Genomic DNA, 23,154 nt, shown 5'->3' on the forward strand with positions numbered 1-23,154 from the left:
AGTCTCTGTTCTCATTGCTTCACTGTTTCTGGTAAAAAAGATTCTTCCCTGAATTGAAATTCAGGCCAGAAGTGTGTTTGTTTTTCCATGTGTGTGTTGAATAATTGTTCTACATATGCACAGAAAATCCCAAGAGAGGGATTGCTGGGTGCGCAGGGAAGAGTCCCTCATCGCATGCATCAGTCTGCTCTCGCTGGTGCTGCAGAACAGGTCTAAGGACTAGACTCAGGCTGGTACCCTGATCATCCAGCTGATTTTGCCCTTTGCTAGAGTCAGTTTATTGTGACTTTGGGGTTCAGACTCCATAATCCTGCTCGAATAACAGGAATGTTTATGCCTGCGCTCCCAGGGCCGGTTAGCCTTTGCGTAGTAGCTAATGTGATTCTGCAAATCAGAGTCATTATTTCAAGCATGTCTCTCCAAATGAGAATAATTATTTGAAGTATCTTCTGTGGGGTTTAATAATTAGTTTTAAACTAATACATATACAAGAAACTGTAACAACATAATTACTTAAAGTTTGTTGCAGCTTCCAGTGAGATCATTCCCAGGAATCCCTTATCGCTTTTGATCATTTTGGATTTGCTCTGCTGCTTCCAGCACAACAGGCTGACTTGAAGCAACTGGGAAAAGTATAATGGACTGACTAATAGGAAATATGAGAGATATTCACAGCCAAACTGGACACAGTCCTGGAATACCTGTGCTACTGACCCTGCTTGAGCGGGAAGATTAATGATCTCTGGAGGTCCCTTCCGTCCTCAAATATTCAGTGATTCTGTGAAATGAGCCTTCCTCTTCTTATTTTATTGAAATTGTGCCTTTATTTAGTTCCAAAAGATATAGAGAGCTAACAGCCTGGCAGGAGATGTATCTTTTCCCTTATCCTGGCATGCTGCTGGTGATATTAATTAATTATTAAGCCAACAGCATCATATGCTGGATATTTCTTAGTGAGGAGTGAAACAGGCACCACCTCCAGTATGCCAAGGCTGTCAGTACCTGTTACATTAATTAACATGTTGCTTACATCACACAATAATGATAGATTTCCCTCCTCCTCCTTATAATGTATTGTTACACATACCAGGTGTCTTGTCAGTATTTTAATCCCTTTCCTCCCTTTTTGTTCCAGGTCTTTACGTATTTGTACTACAGTTAGGCTGGGGTAGGAGCATCCCTCTTACAGCCCCTACCAGACTTTGAGCATCTGCAATTTCTGCAAAACACCTGCTATTCTAGTAAAAAAATTGTGGAGTTGGGCAGATCATTGACACCATGGAAAAGACTTCTCAAATATATCTGCAAATGTCAGAGATGTCTTTGCCACCAAACAAGATCTATAGTGGTAGTTGGCAAGTCCAAGTGCCATAACATCAGCTGGGCCATAACAAAAATAATGATAATGGAAACTCTTTGGAGCACAAGCAGACAAACATCACCTGAGTTCAGTCATGGCCCAGCTCCCCCTAATTATGTCCATGGCAGCCAGGGGAAACAGCAGTGCACAGCCAGCATCCCCACCACTGGACTGTGCATAAGGCTGTCATGGACAGTGTCCCACACATGTGACAACATTTGCTATGCAGATCAAAGCAGGCATAACATCAGAATCCATGTCCTTCTGCTGCTTTTTTTCATTTCTGAAAGTCAAACTGGGAAAGCCTCACTGAAAAACTTGGTGCTGTCACATGAAAGATGAAACAGCGGGGAATCACAGCTGTGTTTTTCAAAGTAGTGTATACTCTCTCTTTCCATTTGTTGTAGAAGGAATTACACATCAGGACTCTTATCTAAAACAGCTGAAAGGCGAATGAAATGAGCATGTGTGTGAAATGGCTCCATTTTCCAAAGAAACTATTGCAGCCAGCAAAGAACTGGTTAAGCCATGATGGAGGAAGTAGGGTGCCGTGACAGTCCATGCTCATGGATGTTAATGATGATGAAGGATGATGTCTTTCTGAAGCACCACCAGGCTTGGTCTCTGATATTCATTGGTAGGCTGGAAAACCACCAGCACGTGCAGAAAAATCAATGTCCTAAATGATGCACTGCAGTGGGTATCTTAGACCAGTCAATGTGAATTGTCGGCGTATGTGGACAGGATTGCGCCATGAGATGCTGGAGGAGTGGGCACCAGTTAGACCAAATGCACAAACCGGAGCATGCACAATGTTTCTAAAAACCATGCGGTCATTGTGGGAGTGCTGTCATGATTTCTAAAGGTAAAGGAGGGCTCATATGGCTCCTGCTTTGTGACTGTTCAGCTTGGAGGATGGCTTGGTTTGGGACCCCTTACAAAAACTTGCTCTGGTTTGTCCTGGTTTGGCACAATGGCTTCATCAGTAGTGATGTGGGATCCTCCATGCATTGCAGGGCTGTTGCCAGTCCTGTACATTCACAAACTAGCAGATGAGTCCCCCTAAATGCTGGGGCTGGATGAATACACAGGAGATTTAACCATGACCTCTGTGTATTTGCTTTATGGCTTTGAAGGGCATGCTTCCTAATCCTCCTTGATAATCAGGGTAAGAGTTAACTGAAAAAATCCACCTGAAATTGTGAAATGGCTGGGTGATGGTGTTTTTTTTAAAATAAAGTATTTCTTATTGTGATGAAATGGTAACAATTGGCAACCTCCAAACTGCAGAAGTTCCAAACAACCTATGGAAGTACTGAGTCCATCTGCTCATTCAGAGGGAAACCAAGCAATGCAGCCTCCACTAAAGCTGTGATGGCCTGTGATGTCTCTGGTATGGGGGTGAATTGTTTTTTTCTAACCACTCTAATTCAATTCTACTAGTAAAGGAAAGATGTGACAATAACCTTTCTTCTACTTCACAAATTCCACTTCTCCCACTTCAGCTCTGCCACATGCCACTGAGGATGCTACTGTGGGAAGCACAGGCTCACTGTTGCACTGTAAATAAGAAAAAATTTAAAAAATATAGAGCCCAAAGACATTTGGTGGCCGACCTAGAAGTCTGGGTCAGCCTTCTCTGCTTGCCTGTTTTTGGAAATATTTTTTAAGGAGGATGACTGAGAGGACAGATGACATCAGTGACATCCAAAACTATTTAACAGACTTTATAAGATGAGGACTAAACAAAGCAATGCACAGGAATTGCTCCAAACAGCACAGCAAGGCTACAGCGAGCTTTGGGGAGTGGGTGGTAAAGGGAACAAAAGCTGTGGGTGAGAGCTTAGGAGAAAAAAGGTCTGACATTTGAGAGGAAACAAAATAAAACCCAGCATGTATCGAGAATTCTTTTCTCCGTTAAATTATTTAGATTTTCATTAGCTTAATTTCAGTTGCTTTTTCTTCACTTTTTTTGTTGTTTTGAATAATAAAAGTATTTAATTTAAGAAAGTTCTCAGGTTCTAAAACCCCAAAATCTCTGAAGGTTTGATTTAACTTCTTTAATTAAAGCCCCCCTCCTTCGTTTGATAGGAGAAGGCATTATTTCAGCCACATGGGGCTTAGGATGAGATGTTGCAAGCAAGGAAAGACTGTTCAGGAGGAGTTCAGGCAGGCAGGAGGAGACCGCTGAGGGGGTGCATGGGGAGGGCTGCAGAGGTCAACACCATCCCTTTCCTGAAAGATGCCATGGGCTTTGAGACGAAGGCAAACACTCAGAGCCTCTGCTTTAGCTCCCAGCCAAGTACCTGCACATGCAGACAATAGTAGGCTCAAGGCTGGGGTGTGAATTCAGAGTGGTGCTGTTGTTCCACGGGATCCTCAGCACATCTTCCTGTCGCTGTTTTAAGTGAATTGCCTTTAAAATGGACTTTTGTTACTAATCCAGTTTGTACCCTGGATCTCTGCATATTTGCATGGGCTCACACAGGGGAACTGAAGTGCAGAAGGGATTGGGAAGTAGCACCCTTGGGCAGCCCCGGGCTGGCTTTGCTGCCATGTCCAACTTTTTATGGGAGCTTGGGAGGTGAAGCACCATTTCATTTGAGGGGGAGCTGTGGGAGAACCACTGCACAGATACCAACCCCCCCGAGCCCTGACAGCTGATACCCTCCTAATCTTCAGGGACATCAGTAATGCTCTCAAAACATGGCAAGAATGTGTTATGGGTAAGCACAGATGCTCATCGTTCTGCCAGAGAAGTGCTAGGCAGTTCACAGGGCGGCTCATGCAGGGTCTATTCTGCATACCTTCGCTTTGCAAATATCCAGACATTCAAATTTGTGTCCCAAAAAGCCGTCAGCCAACCTAGTCTAGACTAGCTGTACACAGCTACCAGAGGAACAGCGGGGGGTGATGCAGTCCATTTCTGGTAGATTCACATTAGAAATGAGATGCAAAGTTGGGGCTTTGTGTGGAGACAGGAGTAAGGCTGTGCAAAGAGCTCCGCACAAGCTGTGTGAGTAGCCTAAACTGCTTTTAGAAGTACGGTAATATGTGGTACACTTAACATGCATTCTTTTATGTGATGACATTTTTCCTTTAATGCTTATATTCAAACGTATTGCACACAGGGCTCTGTGAAAGTCAATCACACGTTAATTAACCCAATAATGTCCAAGAGAAAAAGCAGACATGCAGGTATCGAATGAATTTTAGAACTGTTGGGAGAATTATAATGAACTGCATGAGGTCTACAGCCCTGGATCTGGCATGGTAGAAGGAACATTAATATTCTCTTTGTAAAAGACAGCAGGGGCTTGAGGCTTAGGAGGAATACACTGCCAGGCTGTCAGCACTGAGGTACTGGGCTGAACTTCACAAAGACAGGGAGCCCCCACCACAATTATAACAAAGAGGTAAGCTGGCCTTGTCAACATTTTCAACCATCTTGTATCATCTGCTCTTCACTAGGGTTGGGTCCAATTAAGAAAAATGCAATTAATGTTGAGGTCGTTTTATTTGTCAGATTTGCTTGGCACTTCAAATTTGTACATAAGATCTTGGAAAACAGGTTTGGACTGGAGTGGACAGAAGAGAGTAGAGATGCCCTGTCCCACAACAGCATCCATGGGGCTGGTGGACCCCAGGATGAATAAGTTGTTAAAGGGGTATGAACCTGCACAGGCTGTTTGCTCAAAGGTGAGCAACTGGAAATCCATGGAGAAATTCCATCTCCTTCCCGACTGCTCCCTCCCAGCTATCATATGAAGTGATCTTTTGGGAAAGACCAAGTGGTGAGGAAGCCCATGAATTACAGAGCAGCATGATGAGTGCTCCTGCCAATTACCTGCTATCTTTTGTAATATTTAAATTATTTCTAAAATTATAATATCCTTGGGGAAGAAGAGAAACTGTGTTCCACTAAGTAACATCTTATTAATCAGATTCTATATGACACTGAATGAATGACTGAAATCAAGTCCATCCGTTAGAGAGGATCATGAATGTCAGATTAGCTCAGTAATTATTGAAAAGCTCAGTAATACAGTTCTTGAATGGAGACATGGAAAATGACTTTTCTTCCTTTTAATCAGAGCCTTGTTCTCTGTGAGGGCTGTTTAGAAAGCAATGCCTTGAAAAGGGCTGGTTTAGCCTCCATAGAAGAAGGCGGCATATGTTTTGTATGCAATTCTGTACTGCGGGAGCTTTGCAGCTCCCATCTAGGCAACACATTCAGAGCCCCAAACTGCTCTGGAGATGCAGGAGCTGATGAACTGCAGCTTCGTGAGAGACAGGGTGGCTCAGATAGGTCACAAGAGCAGGTCTTGAGGGAGAAGCTGGCAGGGGATGCTCTGATGCAGAAGCAGAAGCAGAGAGATCTAAGCCCCAGGTTTGGTGCTTTCAAAGTGCCCAGCAGGGAGGACTCAGACGTTTGTTCTTCAGGCAGCAGCTCTGATCTGTGGCTTTGGCTGTGGCTTGTCTCTAGACAAATGTCAGAACAGCCAGGTGCAGCCATGATAATATCAATGGGCTCTGAACATCAGTTTTTATCCCAGTCAGATTTGGAAAAAAGATTGGATTTTTACATTAAATTAAATTAAAAAAAAACTTTAAAAATCATTCTGGAAGAACTTGAAAATGTTTTTGGGTTTGGTGTAAAAAGGAAGAAGTGACAAGATGCCTCGCTGAATTTTGTGCACTTGATATTTGAAAATACAAAGGCTGACAAGTTATTGTTTTGAAAGGAATAAGAAAAACGCTTTTTTTGGAAATGTTCCACTTTTCAAAGTTGATTAAAATCTCAGCTAAAGAAATCTTTGCAGTCTGGTCTGGTTTTGCAAAATGTTTCAGCAGGCAAACAGAAAGACACAGGCTCCTCTCTGCTCAGAGGATTTGCCACTACAACAAGGGAAGAACATTTCTTCCAGAACTGCTGGACTGATGCCCTCCAACAGCATTTTTATGTTACATGGATTCTCACAGCCTTGGGAAGAACAGCAGAGGTATATACAGCGTGATGTTGTTGTACTTGAAGATTTTATTTGGGGGACCCATGAAAAGGAAAAATTACATCCCAACTGAGATTACTGCCAGCACAGGGACTCCAAGACCAGTGAGATTATCTTGAACCTTGGACTCATCCAGCTGCACAGACCTGCACAGAGGTGCTTGGAGGCAGCCAGGGCCAGGCTGTCATTCTCCTGTGACACAGAAAAACAGTCAATACACAATGCCCTGGTGCCAATGCAGGGAAAGCAAGCCAGCAGGCAACGAGGCTACCAGTGAAATGATCTCCAGGCTAGACCAGAAAGAAAGATTCCAGGAAAGAAGTTGAAAAGCAGATGCCAGGGTCATCCTTATGGATCTTAGCTCAGACAAATGGTTTTTAAATGAAAGAAAAACATAACATTTCCACCTAGGGCACAGACCATGACAGGTGTACTCCAAGCCAAGCTCCTCATGAAGAATAGAGACTATGCCAAGGTAAAGTCCTTATTCCCAGCAGGTCATACAGTGTAGGACACTGACCCTTCTGCAGTGTCTTCCCCAGAACAAGCTTTCCTGTTGGTTTCAGGGGTGGATCCAAGCTAGGATTCACTTTTCCTTGAAAGCAGTCAGCTCCCTACAGCATCTATTCATCTAGCCATAGGCATCTAATTGCTGTCGCAATCTGGGCCAGTCACAGCTGGCTCCCCTTCTGTCTTTGCACAGAGGCAGGGGCCTCAAAACTGTCCCCTTTAATGAAGAGATGAACCTTCCTGGGTGCCTACGATGAGTACTGGATATCCAGACTGCAAAGCTAAGGCAGGAGAAAGCTACACCCTGAAGGCAAAGCTGTGTTGTGCTGGTTGGATCTGCATGGAGATGAACCACCAGCCATGGCTGACTCTGCAGTCACTACTAAAAGGCAATTACAGAGCAAACAGCAGCAGCAACAAAACATCAGCCCTTTCTCTTCATGCTGGAGAATGGGAAAGATCAGAGAAGTGAGTGTGAACAGGTCTTTACTCTTTTAATTAATTCTCAGCAAACTGTATTGAAATTGTGCCTCAGAGTGTTTATCATTAAGACAATTATTTTAGGCTGACCTACTTTTCTCTGTCTCTTTAATAACATGGGCCACATCATTAGGTTTGTACATGGGCAACAGAGAAAGAAAGCTAATTGGTAGCAGCCTCTTTAAGAAATAAAGCAGCCTAATCGTTTGCTTCCTCACGTTCTTCCATTACAGCTGAGGAACTGCAGAAGATGTTCACTGATTAGTCTGTTGAATTATGAATTAGGCTTCTGGTCCCAGTGCAGCTGTTTTCTCCATGTCATTCCTAGCACTTTATTTCCCCATCTGCTTATAAAACCAGGAGCTTGATCCTGCAATAAACACTTCAAATGCTTTTTTTTAGAGGCTAATTAATTGTGTTGCATTTCTTGAACACATATAGCTACCCTGGCTTGCATCAAATTAACAATGCTAATTTCTTTACTGCTCTGTGCCCAAACAATCCCTCCTACAGACGACTTGGCAAATAAAGAGAACTACATCAAATGATTTTTATGTTTCAGATTCTTACCATTTTGATCGTTTCTGCGCACAATGCAGAAAGGGTGTCCTCAGAGCAGTTGCATTTGCAAACCAGGTTTACCACTCCCAAAGCTACTTGGATTGATCTGTCCTTGCAGGAGCCAAAATGGTGAAGTGACATTTGCAACTGGCTCACACCTATGTTCAGTCCTCGCCTCCAGTTGCTGCCTTGGCCGCTGGCCCATGTGAGCTGGAAAGGGTGGTGCCTGGCACCTGCGAGCTGGATGTACGGCTTCAGATGACATGGTGCTAATGGGGTACGCTGAGGCCTGACTGAATGATGAGTGAGGCTGCATAAAAGTAACAACTAAATAAGAGACTAGTTTAAATTAATGAGCCTTTTAAAGTATACAAGCCACTACGGTCTGCAGTAATTAGATGACAAATTGTGTTTTATTGTCCATACCGAGCTCACTGTGAAGCAGCTCTGCGTGCATGCTTGGGTTGATATACAAGGACATTGGATGTGGCACCCTGAGCAAGCCAGACCACCTCTGCAGCTGTGATTTGCATGCCAATGGTACCTTGCTTGTGCAAGCAAATCTGTTGGCTTTCCAAGATCACTTAGAGCTCACAGGGAGACTTGAGGACCCACACAAGCCAACTGGCTGGACCTGGGCCTGCCTCTGAAGGAGGAAACTGGAGGGTGAGGGAAAGCAAGCACAAAGAGCATGGATCAGCTCCTCTCTGAGAGGCCACAGTCCTTTTTTGCTCCTCACTGTGGGGGAAATCCACTCCTCCAAGTTATTCTACAAGCACATCTTCCTCAGTTTTAATGCCTTGACTTTTGCATCTATAAGGAAGATGCCAAATGTTTTGGTTGGAGGTTGAGCCGATATTGCAGGTCCCTCTTTCTCTCAGACAGTAAGTTAACAGCTTTTGAGGGTGTAGGGGTGGAACAAGAAGAGTGTGTTTGAGGGATGGTATGAAAGTGGAAGGAAGGGCAGGAAGCATCAGCCTCAGCCTTATACGTCCTGGTGGAAGTGTCTTTTTCTGCATGAGTAGCCTATGGTCTCCTCACAGTCACCAGAGAGAGAAAGGTCTTAAGGGGCATTGGTCTAAGCCATATTAGATGTTTCCTTTAGGATGGACTGAATAATATCCCGTGTCAGCTCTCAGATGGCAATGAGGAACTTGGAATGACCAGTTCAAAACGGAGATGTAAAATAACAGCTGAAATGAGCTGTTGAGTCACCATCCCTGGAGGTATTTAAAAGACGTGTAGATGTGGCTCTTAGAGACATGGCTGAGTGGTGGGCTTGGCTGTGCTGGGTTAATGGTTGGACTTGATGATCTTAAAGGTCCTTTCCAACCAAAATGATTCTATGATTCTATGGTTCTGCTTGACCCACTACTTCGCATAAGCTTGTTTTATTTTTTCTTTGTCTGTCCACTTCATGTTTCTTTCTCCCTCCCTCTCTCCTGCTCTTTTAGAAAAGGACCACTCAAAAATGAAAAGCCTAAATGCATTTTTGTTCGCCATCAGGACAGACAAGTATTGGAAGTTGCTGCTCGTGGAGGATGTGAAGTCTCCACACTTGCAGGTTTTTAAGACAAACCCGAACAAAGCTCTAAGATATCTCATCATCTCATCTCATCTCATCTCATCTCATCTCATCTCATCTCATCTCATCTCATCTCATCTCATCTCAATCTCATCTCCTAACTGGCCAGCTTTGAGCAAAAGGTTGGACTTGAAAGCTCCTGAGTTCTCTTCCAACTTGAATTATTTGATTTTTTTCAGATTTCAGAAAGTTTCCTATTTTTTTTTAGCTGAAACCATATGCCAGATTTTACCTGCATTTGTGACTTACCTTACTCCCTCTGAGATCCTGCATTTGGGAGAGTTTACTAATTAATGGACATTTGTCCCTGTCTAGCTATTCCCTGATCTGAGGGAAGCCCTGCAGCCCTGCAAACAAGGTGTTTTTTGTGACCTATAAGGGCTGTTGATCTGGACATCAGCCTTCTTCAACGTCCACCTCACTCATGATTGAACCTGTCACCGTCTTGGTCCACTGTAGTCCAGGTGTGGTGATATTGAGTTCACATGAGCAGAGGGCACCTGCCCACCATGAAAAGAAGAGAGGCAGACTGGGATTTTTGGCTTCTGACTGGAATTATTTCTACCTGTTTGGTTGCTATGCTGCTGCAAGTTTCTTTCTTATTTTTGTTGCTGAATTCTGTGTTTGTTTTTTTTTGTTAGCGTTAAAGCCTTCAGGGCTGGTTTCCCCGGAGGTCAGGAGTTTTCTTTTAATATATGTTTTTTTAATGATCTACATGTAAGTCAATCAATCAGTTAAGCTCAAGGATGAAGGCAAAGTCCTGGCTGACATCAGTCTTAGCTCCATTTCTGCTCCTTAGCTAAGGCTACAAAGCCTCAGATTTACGGTTTTAGATTTGTAAATACTTCTTCTAAACCCAATAAATGAAACTAGCCCCTGGTGTATCCTTGGCGTTCAAGATTGAACAAGCCCAATTAGCCTGTGAAGAGCTGTTCCCTGCAGAATAATTTCAGTGTTTGGGCCAGTCCATTGTGAAAATCATTTATGGCTACACCTTATCATTGATGGTTTCTCGTTCAACACAAGAAGCTCCAAAGGTGACTTGGTTTCTTGCCAGAACTTCTTTGTTGATTAACTCCTATTCTCTCTTTCATCATCCTGCTTCTTTGACTCTGTTTTTCAGGGGAAGACGAAGAACAAATGCAGTTTTTAAGGAAGATGGATACTTACTTTGCTTCTTTTTGTGTTCAGCTGTGTGCTAGATTCTCATGCTTGCTTTGTGTTCGTTTGATATTCTAGGTGTGTCTATACACATGCAGCATAGTGCATGAATGACAATGGCCCTCTTCTACATCAGCACTGTGTCCTAGTATTAACAATAAATGATGGTATCTGCATGGGATTTATACATTGCACCCTCCCTCCTGCTGTACTCTGTGACTGGGGACCTTGCAGATCCATTAGGCCAGCTAAAGCCCAACCTTCAGAGGGAAGATATGTATTTCTTGTTGGGCTTTGCAGTATGAAGGGAAGCAGTGGCTCCCTGTCACCTCCTGAGTCCACAGATAAGAGCTGGCAGATGATGAACTGGTGACACAGAATCCCACACAGTTTCTTCTGCAGGTGAGAATTGCTTTGTCAAGAACTGTGAAAGTATCCCTTGTCTGAGAGCTCAAACATGAGTGGGCAGGAGAAACCTTAATTTACTACTGGAATGGGCTGAGGTTGCTCTTGTGGCTGTAGGAATTTAAATTTCAGGCTGCAGGTAAACGTCAGCACAACTTCTCCTCCAGATCTACCAACAGAGCTTCCTCTGGAGCACTTCCAGGGACTGATCTCCTCTTAAACTGTGTATAACAACAGAAGACCTTCCCAGTGCACACAGTGGAGAACAACACCATACAAAGCTCTGTGTGAGAGTTGAGCTGGAGTAATCATACATGCTGGTGCATGTTATATTTGCGCTGGAGAGGCAACGTCACAGCAGTCAGGGCAGAGGAAAAGGAGGTGCTTGGTCCCGAGGTGACTGCAGGAGTGTGGCTGCGTTTCTGCTGCTTGAGTGGAGCAGGATGGGGAACACCAATGCACAGTGAACCAGCACAGAAACAGCAGCCCTCTCTCATGGACAAAGGCTGCATCCCTCCTCAGGAACTGTTCAGATTTGAATGCGGAAGTGAGTCACCACTTCTCAACATTTCCTCTGGACAGAATGAGGCTGTTTGGCCCTCGCCATTTTGTCAGGGGCTGCAGGATGATAAAATGACTGGGCTTTCCTACCTAGAAACTCCAGCAACTACATCAACCTGGCAGTACAAACACTCTGAATCATGAATCCAAACAAAAAATCTGAAGAGTTTAAACAAAGCAAAAAACAATAAACAATGCCTTCCTCTGCGAACCCCTTGGTTTGCTGTGGCAGCCACCTTCTCGTTCTGGTTTTCATTTTCAGTAGTGGTACTGATAACCAAATGGAGCAACCAGCTCCAGACAGCAGGAACAGCACCTCTGGCTGCCCAACTTAACCCTCTGGTGTTTCATCCTCCAGACTGGCATTCGTGGCATGTAAGACCATACCAATGTCTTTACCACTGAAGAAAATCTGCTCCTGGATGTAATTTTCATGCCTAGTCTTTCCTGGCTGCTTTTCCTCAGTCATGCTCCATCAGAGGTCTGGCTATTCCTTGTGCTGAGCACACCAAACCCAAATATTTCCGAAGAGAATAGAAATGCCAAACTCTCTCCAATGTAAGCTGTCTCCTAGCTGACATGCACAGGGGATGTGGGTCACTCTGCATGCCCACTCCTTCCCTCTCCAACACACACAGAAAAATACTTTTCCCCAGGGGCATCTACCCCTACTTCCCTAGAAGCTTTGGGGAGCTGTGGGCTGTGCTTCTCCAGATCTGAACAAAGGGAAAACAGCTTTGCACTCTCAGTGTTGCAGACTATAGGGCTGCGCAATGACGTTGTGGTCAGACCACCTATAGAGGTCTGGTGGGAGACCTTCCTGATGAGGATCCTTCCTTGCAGCTCCTGGGCTCCAGGCCGTCAGGTTTCTTGAAGGCAGACATGTAACCCTGACTTGTCCTCATGAAGCCTCTCCTACTTCAGCTGTATTTTAAAAGGAAAAGTGACAGCTGCATTTTATGAAAAGCCTGATCCGGTAGATGGACTGGAAGGTATGAGGAGGAACAGCTAGTTTTGGTGTTACCACATGATCAAGGTGTACAGAGGTGAGTAGGATGTCATTATCATCTGTGAGGTGCCCCTGTCAACCTGGGTCCAAACTGCCCAACCTGGAAGCTACACTGGTGGGGCTGAACACTGAAAGTTGGAGCAGCACTTCCAGGGTTAGATAGAAGTTGAAAAGGGATCTTGAAGAATACCACAGTTTCAGACATAGGCTTCTAAATCTAACTAGCTTGTATTTTAAGTGCCCCTGTCAGATTTACCTATAAAATTTTGTTCAGACTGAGAGTCCATGGCCAGAAAATGAACGCAAATACAAATCTTGTGATTACTTACCTAAAATCTCAATCTCTGAGCTGTATACCCTGTCTTAGACCAGCACAGTATGGGGCTGAGCATCTGCTTTGCATGACAGCTTTGCCCTTCTCCTGTTGAGCATTTGTGTTCCTGCGTGAAGGGTACTTAGCCTGGGTTGAGAATGTGGTGGCTTAGAGCCAAATGAGACCCTGTGAGATGCTCCAGGCATGGATGGTTTTGTGGAATTAGTAAGGTGAAAATGACAAAAAAAGCCTGTGATATTTTGACATTGGCAACTTTCTGATAGCTGCCAAACCACTCATGTCTTCTTTGAGTCAGTCAAACATTGCGTTTGTGTTGCTCCCTGCAGTGCTCTCTGACTAAATCTGCAATAAAACCCGAGGAAGTGATCAGTGGTGACTGAGTGGCACAAACATCAATCGGACCCACCAGATCATACATCTTCCTGTCTCCTCTGGAAAGCAATCATCTCAGTCGGACAGTACTTATGAAGAGCACACAGGGTTGCTGTGTCAGATGGTGCCGGAAGTCTCTTGGCCAAAATGCTGAGAAATGGTCAGAGTGTTTAAGAGGAGAGTTACATGTCTAAGCACTTAAAGCTGTGTGAATTGGAGTGCCCAAAGGCCATTGCAACCTGCTGGTATGTTGAAGCCAAGGACATCATGTCCTGCTGACATGTGAAGACAAGTATTTATTAGCTCATTATATCACTTCCCAAGTGCTAAAGATTTGCAGGCAGTTGTAACTTTGTGCAGACTTTATGGAATATCAAGGACGACACACCATGCTGGAGTTTATTAGGTGCACCACAACTACCCTAAAGACCTCAGTCCTTTCTTTACTTCTCCTTTCTTGCTGATCCCTGTGATTTCTGTCTCAGGATGTCATGCAGTTACCTTCCTTGGACCAAATAGTAGTGGGGTGGATTGTGAACTGGCTGAAGGAAAGAAGCCAGAGAGTGGTGGTCAATGGGACAGAGTCCAGTTGGAGGCCTGTATCTAGTGGAGACCCTCAAGGGTCGGTACTGGGACCAGTACTATTCAATGTATTCATTAATGAGTTGGATGAGGGAATAGAGTGCACTGTCGGCAAGTTCACTGATGACACAAAACTGGGAGGAGTGGCTGACACACCAGCAGGCTGTGCTGCCATTCAGAGAGACCTGGACAGGCTGGAGAGTTGGGCGGGGAGAAATTTAATGAAATATAACAAGGGCAAGTGTAGAGTCCTGCATCTGGGCAAGAACAACCCCATGTACCAGTACAAGTTGGGGACAGACCTGTTGGAGACCAGCGTAGAGGAAAGGGACCTAGGGGTCCTAGTGGACAGCAGGATGACCATGAGCCAGCAATGTGCCCTTGTGGCCAAGAAGGCCAATGGCATCCTGGGGTGTATTAGAAGGGGTGTGGTTAGTAGGTCAAGAGAGGTTCTTCTCCCTCTCTACTCTGCCCTGGTGAGGCCGCATCTGGAATATTGTGTCCAGTTCTGGGCCCCTCAGTTCAAGAAGGACAGGGAACTGCTAGAGAGAGTCCAGCGCAGAGCCACGAAGATGATTAAGGGAGTGGAACATCTCCCTTATGAGGAGAGGCTGAGGGAGCTGGGTCTCTTTAGCTTAGAGAAGAGGAGACTGAGGGGTGACCTCATTAATGTTTATAAATATGTAAAGGGCAAGTGTCATGAGGATGGAGCCAGGCTCTTCTCAGTGACATCCATTGACAGGACAAGGGGAAATGGGTGCAAGCTGGAACACAGGAGGTTCCAAATAAATATGAGAAAAAACTTCTTTACAGTGAGGGTGACTGAACACTGGAACAGGCTGCCCAGAGAGGTTGTGGAGTCTCCTTCTCTGGAGACATTCAAAACCCGCCTGGACACATTCTTGTGTGATATGATCTAGGTAATCCTGCTCTGGCAGGGGGAGTGGACTGGATGATCTTTCGAGGTCCCTTCCAATCCCTAACATTCTGTGATTCTGTGTGATTCTGTAAATGGCATCATTATATCATGCAGTGCATAGCATTCTTGCAGACCCAGGGCCAGACCCTCAGCCAGGGCCAGACCCTCAGCCAGGGCCCTTGAAGCTCATCCCATTCCCTGTCTTTCAGGGAACACAGAGAAATGATCTGGTGCAAGTGCTGGTCCAAACACAAGAGAGAAACTCGTGATGGGAACCCTTAAACAGCTGTGAAAAGGGATTATTGATTTGTTCGACTAAGAACTGAAAAAAGATAATTTTCAGCTTTTATCTTAAGTAGTACTGGTGCTTGTGGTTGATATTAGACAGCCAAGGCAATGGGCACATGTGGTGGAGAAGATGATGACCTTCTGTGTCAGAAAGAGACAGGAATGGACCATTCACTTCTGCCATGAATGAATGAATGAATGCATGAATGCCTGAGAGCAGAAGCATTGTCTCTTGACCCTGCACAGAGCATATATGTGAGACAGGAGCTTCCTGAATGCTCCAGCAGCTAGAAAAACCTGTGGCAGGGGAATGCAAGGTCTCTGGAGTTTCCCTGCAAGCCCATGCTCTGCACATCTCCTCCTCACAGCATGTGCCTGATGCTCTACAGACATGAGAGGCCATCTCCTGGGGGAGCAGAAGAAGTCTGCAAGAGGTCATCAGCTGTCCAGCCATGTGCTAATGCTGGCAACTAGTTTTCCAGCATGGCTTATTTGTGTCCAGAGAGTGAAACTGCAGCTGGGTCTGCTCTAACATGTTCAAGATGAGTGTGAAGATGCCTCTGTGTTGTGCTCTTTCTTCAGGAAATGCCATATTTGGATCAGAACAAGTTTAATTTCAAATAAACCACGTCTGACTGGAAGCCACAAGGGAGTTCTGCTTAACACCTATGAAACAAAGAGATGACTCCTGTTCCCATAGGTAAATAAGATGAAAAACAAATTTTATTTTGTTTTCCTTTGTTTTGCTAGGATTCTATAGGAACTCATGTGAGTTACAATTTCTCTCCTGTTTTTTTTTTTTGTTACTTGACAGCCCTCCCACCTCCAGAGCGAGCTACATGGGCCATCAATTGTGTAGTTTCCATTTCATGAGGGTGCAGTCCCATGTCCACAAAAAAAATGGACAGACCTGAGCTATTTTGCTGAAGAGATATTTAAAGGTAAAACAATTACCTATCCATTTTTAGAATGTGGTTTCCCAACCACATTCTCATCCCATAACACGCAGATCAGAGTGAGAATGGTCTCATGAATACTCATCGCTCATCACAATAACCCTAACAAAATAATTTGCTAGGAGTAATGGGATGAAAATGAGAGAAAGGATGGTTAAGCTGACTGTCAGGGAAACTCTCCCTGAAGATCAATTTTACAGGGGAAGAAGTTCTGGGAAGGAGATGATTGAAACTTCAGTCCTTCAGATATGATCTGGGAAAATAACAGAGTTTTCATGTCAGTAACCAGGCTTAAAAATCCAGTGAAGTTTGTTTTGGAAGGAATTTTTGTTGTTCTTGTTGAAAGCACAGGATTTGGAAAAAAACCCAACCATTTTTGAGTCAGTCTGGAGTGTTTCCATTGAGAGGTAGATAAATACTGTGCTTTATTTTTAGGTTCTTTGCCTGATTTATGTAAGTCTTGCTCTTTTGATGTTGGCCACTTTTACACTGAAAAGATGTAATTTAATTTAAAGAAAAAAAATTAAACTCTTCTTGCATTTCCGTAGCACAGCATTTTTGTTTTGAGTGTCTAGATGGAATACTTGTGCATTTTCAATTTTCTCCATTTCTTTAGGTCCAGAACACTAACTGAATTCGGTCAACAATAAAATGTAGTTTTATTCACTTTGAATCTCATTTTTGGAACAGTTTGCTTATTAATTACATCCTTTTTTTTTTTTGTCTTGTTTTACTTGAGATGCTTAAAATGAGCTTAGACGTAGGCACCATCTCCTCTGGTGCAGAGATGACAGAAAGCTCCAGACTGCCAAAGAAAAAGAAAAAAAGAAGACAATCAAAAAACTGAGATGGGATTTTCCTTATCTTCCTCTCATCATATGACCTGCTGAGCACATGTCATAAACTGGAGCAGCATGAAATGAGTCAGCTGTCAGCAGCAGGCACAATTAGAAATGTTTTACAGTCCACTGGCACCAACACGGCAACCTCAGTGGAATGATTTTTTTCTTTACAGTGTCTCTTTGATGACCCAAAGTCAATCAAATGACAGTAAAATTTATCCCACCTACCTTTAACTGCCTAAAAATTCAATGTTCGATCTACAAAACTAATCATTGACAACGAAAGATTCACACCCCTGTGTATTGGGTTTGTGTGGCAAGGTTTGGGTAGCGAGGGGCTACAGGGGCGGTTTCTCTGAAGAGCTACTAGAAGCTTCCCCCATGTCTGACAGAGCCAATGCCAGCCAGCTCCAAGACAGACCTGCTGCTGGCCAAGGCCAAGCCCATCAGCGATGGCAGTAGCGCCTCTGTGATAACGTATTAAGAAGGGGAAAAAAATGTGCGCAACTGCAGCCAGAGAGAGGAGTGAGAATATGTGAGAGCAGCAACTCTGCACACACCAAGGTCAGTGAAGAAGGAGGGGGAGGAGGTGCTGCAGAGCCATGGGCAGGCTGTGCCCCTGCACCCCATGGAGGTCCACAGTGGAGCAGATAATCACCTGCAGCCCGTGAAGGTCCATGGTGGAGCAGATATTCATCTGCAGTCCATGGAGGACCCCACACCAGAGCAGGGGGATAACCAAAGGAGGCTGTGGCCCCCTTGGAAGCCCATGCTGGAGCAGGCTTCTGGCAGGACCTGTGGCCCTGGGGAGAGAGGAGCCCATGCTGGAGCAGGTTTAATGGCAGGACTTGTGACCCCATGAGGGACCCACAATGGAGCAGTCTGTTCCTGAAGGGCTGCACCCCGTGGAAGGGACCCACACTGGAGCAGTTCGTGAAGAACTGCAGCCCATGGAAAGGACTCACGTCAGAGAAGTTCTTGGAGGACTGTCTCCTGTGGGAAGGACCCCGCGCTGGAGCAGGGGAAGAGTGAGGGATCCTCCCCCTGAGGAGGAATGAGCGGCAGAGACAACGTGTGATGAACTGACCAAAACTTCCATTTGCTGTCCCTCTGTGCTGCTGGTGGGAAGGAGTTAGAGAAGCTGGGAGTGAAGATGAGCCCAGGAAGAAGGGAGGGGCGGGGGGAAGGTGGTCCCTGGGAGGTGATTCATCCCACCTGTGCTGGCTACCCACAATAGCCTGTGATGAACTGCCTCCTACCCAGCCTGCCTATCTTAAAGCAAACATTTTGGCTTAGCCTGCAGAAAGCTGGAAGCCCTCAGTCCCCTGCAATCACAGCAACAGACATATGCTAATTACTTTTCTCAAAATATATATTTTTCATAAATTTCATTTTCAGTGTTTGCAGCTTGGGCTCTTTCCCAAATAAAGCAGCTAGTGATTGAGCCTGGGTTTATTGCTTCCACAATCCAAATTACAGCTATTATCGCCATCTACAACCTGCAATTATCCTCAGCTTGCGTATTTCATTTCTTTATGGAAACATACTTTGCGCTGATGAAAGGTGATAGACTGGCAGCCTTGGAAAGCAACGTCTTCTCTCTGAACAACAGACGCAAAGCGAGAGAGCAGAAACGCAGCCTCTGCTCCAGCCCCCTCTCTCACTTTTCAAGATGCAGCTGCGTGCCTGCTCACCAGCATTCAGGGACACAGAGAGCATCATCTTGGTGGCCTCAGTGATGCACCTCAGCTGTTCATCCGAGGATCAGCTGTCCCTAATTTCTTCTGCCTTATTCTGCCCTCCTGCAGGCTGGGTTGGGGGAAACCTCCATTTCATGCACATGGTCCTGCTGTTTTATCCATCCAGCTGATTTTTTCCTCTGCGATAGGGCTTGATTTCTCTTCCCCTAAAGACAAGCTCTCCAAACTGCCCACCTTGAAGCTTCTGCCATGCTAAGGCTGTCTAGCTGGTTTTCCTGGAAGACACCCTCTATTCCACGCAGTAATCACATCCAAACAAAGTTTCCCCAGGCTGAGAGCAGCCCAGTTGTAGTTTCTGTGAATCAGCACTAACCGGACTGTTCACATGCAGGAATCCCACCTGCATCCACTGCATGTACCCATGCCAATGGCAAAGCGTATAAGCCTGAGGTCCCACACCTTCCAGAAGCACTGGACATACCATTTGTGAATTCAGTTTTTCGGATGTGGGAAGTGAGACTCTTCCCACAACAGCTGGCTTTCTGAGCCTGCCCTGAGACATGTATATGCACGTATTTCTGGCCAGAAAAACTGAGGCAGAAATGGGGCTTCACTGAGAATAACAATATGATATTTCTAAATGGCTTGATCCAAAGCTCCCATATTTGTAGAGCAAAATGTGTCCCCAGTCAAGCATGGTGGGACAGAGGTCTGAAATGCAAGCATATCTTCTCCATTTTAGCAGTAAGGGAAATGAAGAGATGGCTGCCTCACTTAGGATTAATTCTGAAAAAAAACCACTCCTGGTATGTTTCTTCATAAGTGCTCTTTGTGTTTTCAGAAGTTTTGTGTGTGTTACTGCTCTGCCCTCACCTTTTTCCGTAAAGCAGGCTGTCTGGATGAATCCATACCATATCCCCTTTAAGCCCAGCATCCTTCCCTGCACTTAGCACGTATAAAATCTTCCAAGGGCCTTAATTAGTATAATTGGGCAACAATTAAATAGAGAAATGTCAGTGGGGCTGAACTGAGCATTGCTTAGGTGGGGAATGGGATTAGCCTGAGACAGACACTGCCATGCAAAGAAGTCAAAGTCCTGCTGAGTAAGTGCTGATGCACGTGAAGGCAGAGCTCCTGCCACACTGTCACTGGCCCACTTCTGGGCCATTTGTGTGGCCGTACTCAGACGGTCCATGCCCAGAAGCTCTGTTGAGAGGAACAGCTTTGACTGATGCTTGTACCATTTTGGTGTGAATCTCCCAACTGCTTGTCTTTTTGGTGTTGCTTGGCAGTTGTGATATGGATTAAGCTATCACACCCTTGGTTTATTTGGGATGGAGGTAGGAGTGAGTCATGGACAAGGAGACCACAAGTCATGAGGAAGGAAGGCTGCTGGGTCAAGTAACAGCCAGCAGATGCTTCTGTGACTCCGTAACATGGTTCCTCAGAGGGGAAAGAGCACCTCTTTCTCACTTTGGAGAATGTTAGTATTTTCACCAGTTGCCTGCTGTTAGTATGCGTGTAATGTCAGCACTGCAATCCCAGAGACCTCAGTGTAGGTGTGTGTGCTGCCTCAGATGTTTTGAGAATCTTTTTGCCTGAAGACTTGGATAGAGACATGAAACGTAGGTACAAAATCCAAATCTGCAACCCTACTTATAAGAAAAATCTTAACAATTTTCTAATCCTTTTCAGCTGCCTGAAGTGTGCTGGTTTTGTTTGTTTTCTACCTTGAAGTCCTCTATTTGCTCAAAGTTCTCCTTGAACAGTATTCTCTCTCATTCCCCTTGAAGGGTGATCCAGCTACTAAGAGGCAGTTCTTCAGTGTGAGGCACCTTCCCAACTGTCAGACTGGTCCTTTTTCAGAAGAACTATCAAGACTTGGTGGTCCAAAAGCTAGAGTGTAACTCCAGTTACTTCAGTCTCCGCGGGATGGGAGTGTCCTGGCTCCATGTCCTGAGATACTTCAGATAATAAAGTGCCCATTGCTAGTGCAAAAGTGCCTTCCTGCAGTAAGGATGTCCCCCAAACATTCAACTACACAAGCAAACTCAGTTTCACCCCACAGCCTAAATTCTGAGTTATTTTTAGGGGGAGAGCTTCGACAAAATAGGAGGAAAGTCCCTGTTCCCTCTCTCCCAGTTACCTTTTTCCAAGTAGCCGCTTGAGAAGCAGTGACAGCCTTCTCTGGGAAGGAGGAGATGTGCTTTGGAATATCCTGAAGCAGAACAGCAAATAAATACCTAGGTTTCTTGCATCCTGGGTGAGTGTTTCTGATTTAAGGTAAAAGGCTGGTTAGTGTTAGCACTTGCTGTTATGTTTCTGTTTTCACATGGCGTTCCCTGCTGTACCCCACATCCTTTTCTTTTAAAGATGTTCAGGGAGGACTTCCTTTACAAATAATACAATTCATCTACCTTACAACAAAACAAGAGATATACTTGAGTCCCGTCTTCTGGTACGAGGTGGACCAGTGAAACAGCTCTGCCTGTCTTGACAGCACCATTAGTAGTATCTGCTGCTACCAGGGTTGCATTAAAACTTAATAGTAACAATTTTGGGCTCTGGGCAAATTTCTAAATGGAAATGGCAAAGCGACCTGACAGTCTGTCTTCATGAGGTTCAGTGATAACTCAGGTAAGTGAACTTCAATGTCAGAATGAACCAGTCTAAAATGTTTTGCTCTAATCTGCATTTCAAAGTAACTATTTTGTCAAATACCCAGTTTACTAAAAGTGAACAAATAAACAAATAGTTTCAAGAAGATAAACCAATTCCTTTCCTTTAATTGGCAGGTTAAATTGCTCTCTCCATTTGAAATCCACTTTCTGCTTAATTCAAAGTCGACTTCTAAGCTGCCAGGGCCATCCACGTCTCTGCTGAATTCCTCTACCTGCAGGCAGACTTTGGTATGATATCCTGATTGTCCCACTTAAGACAAAATAATTAATTAGGGGACTAGGATGAGCCTGCATATCAGGGGGATATGGTAGCAGAGGGGACATCTGCTTTCCTTTTTTGTTCCAGTGAGTAAAACACAAGAAGAGATTCACCATGAAACATGGGGCCATTGTCCTCTGTGTGGAGGTTGAACGCTGACACACAGCTCCAGGCTATGCTGATGCTGAATGTAATGGGTTGTTGAGCGTAAAAAGGTGCTGTAACTTCGGTTTCCAAGCTGCAGGTGCATTTTCCTCAAAATAGCCCAAACTGGAATAAAACTTTTTTGTTTTTAATCACTGAAGTGGAATTGTTTCATTTTTCTTCTTGGCAAGGAAACTTGAAAAAATCTGCTTTAGTTTGGATCAAATTGATTTTTTTCATTTTTTAACTTGGTACTTGAACTGAAAAATCAATTATTCATCCAGCCTTACTCCCAACACATGTCCAGAGCAGAAACTGTTGTTTTTATTCAACAGCAGGTGCTCAGCAATTTCAGCAAATGAATGCTCGGGTAACAGGTTACCCCATTGCCTTACCTGGCTCTTCCTATCTCGCCTACTGAAACCCAACCAGAGATGCAGGGAGAGATCCCGGAGTGTTTCGTTTCCTTGATGTTATGCCATAGCTGTGCCTACTGAACCAATTTAGCCAGCAATACAAAATAGGGTCTTGGTTTTGATCCTGATGGCTGCTGTTGTTTGTTTTCTAGTCTATGTTTTAACATTAATGTAAGTTTCTTTGGACAAGACAACAAGGTCCCTTTGAGAAGCACTCAGATCATTCCTGCCTCATAATCTCATATAATAACTGCCTCCAAAGGAAGGAGATTGTCACTAAATGTGAAATGATAATGACTGTAATGCTGTGTCATAATAAGAAACTGAACAGAAAAACAACTTCATCAATGGCACATTTCCAAATAAACAGCTCCGCTGGAAAGAAATCTCCTTTTTGCATGTTTCAGGCATTCCTAATTCTGCTGTCTCTCTTTGTACCATGAATGGTGGAAATATCCAGACATTTTTTCACAGCTGTCATGATGCTAAACGTTTGACCGTCCAGGAGATGAATATCTGCTCTTCTGAAGACTATCTATGTCATGTCATTGTCAAGACCGTGGGTGTCCTACAGTACCACTCGAGGACAGCAACAGGGGAGAATTCTGGCAAAAATCGTAATACTTATCCATTTCTTCTTTTCTCTTGAGAGGATATAACAAGTGCAGAGGGTCCAGAGGAGGCCCGACCTTGATAGTGTTGGAGGTTGTCTGCTGTCTTCTGGGTGCTTTGTAACAAGCAGGTGCTCTGGACCACCAAATTCCATGGGAGCTCATGGTCTTCTTCTGTGCTGGTGGTAGGTGGCTTGAGTGTCCTCCACACTATGTCCTTCCCTGTTGGATGTACGGCACATGAAAGACAGAAGACGACTGTGCCTCAGTCCCCTTCTCTCATCTAATACTGATCTGGAGGAGGAAGAACTGGGTGAAAGACAGAGACCAGCCCAGGCCAGGTCTCTGAATCTTGGCCAAAGTCTGTCTTTAGAGCTTAATCCACAGATGAATCCTGCAGAGCCCCTGC

This window comes from Nyctibius grandis, chromosome 14 (genome assembly GCF_013368605.1).
Source record: "Nyctibius grandis isolate bNycGra1 chromosome 14, bNycGra1.pri, whole genome shotgun sequence".
Taxonomy (NCBI): domain Eukaryota; kingdom Metazoa; phylum Chordata; class Aves; order Nyctibiiformes; family Nyctibiidae; genus Nyctibius; species Nyctibius grandis.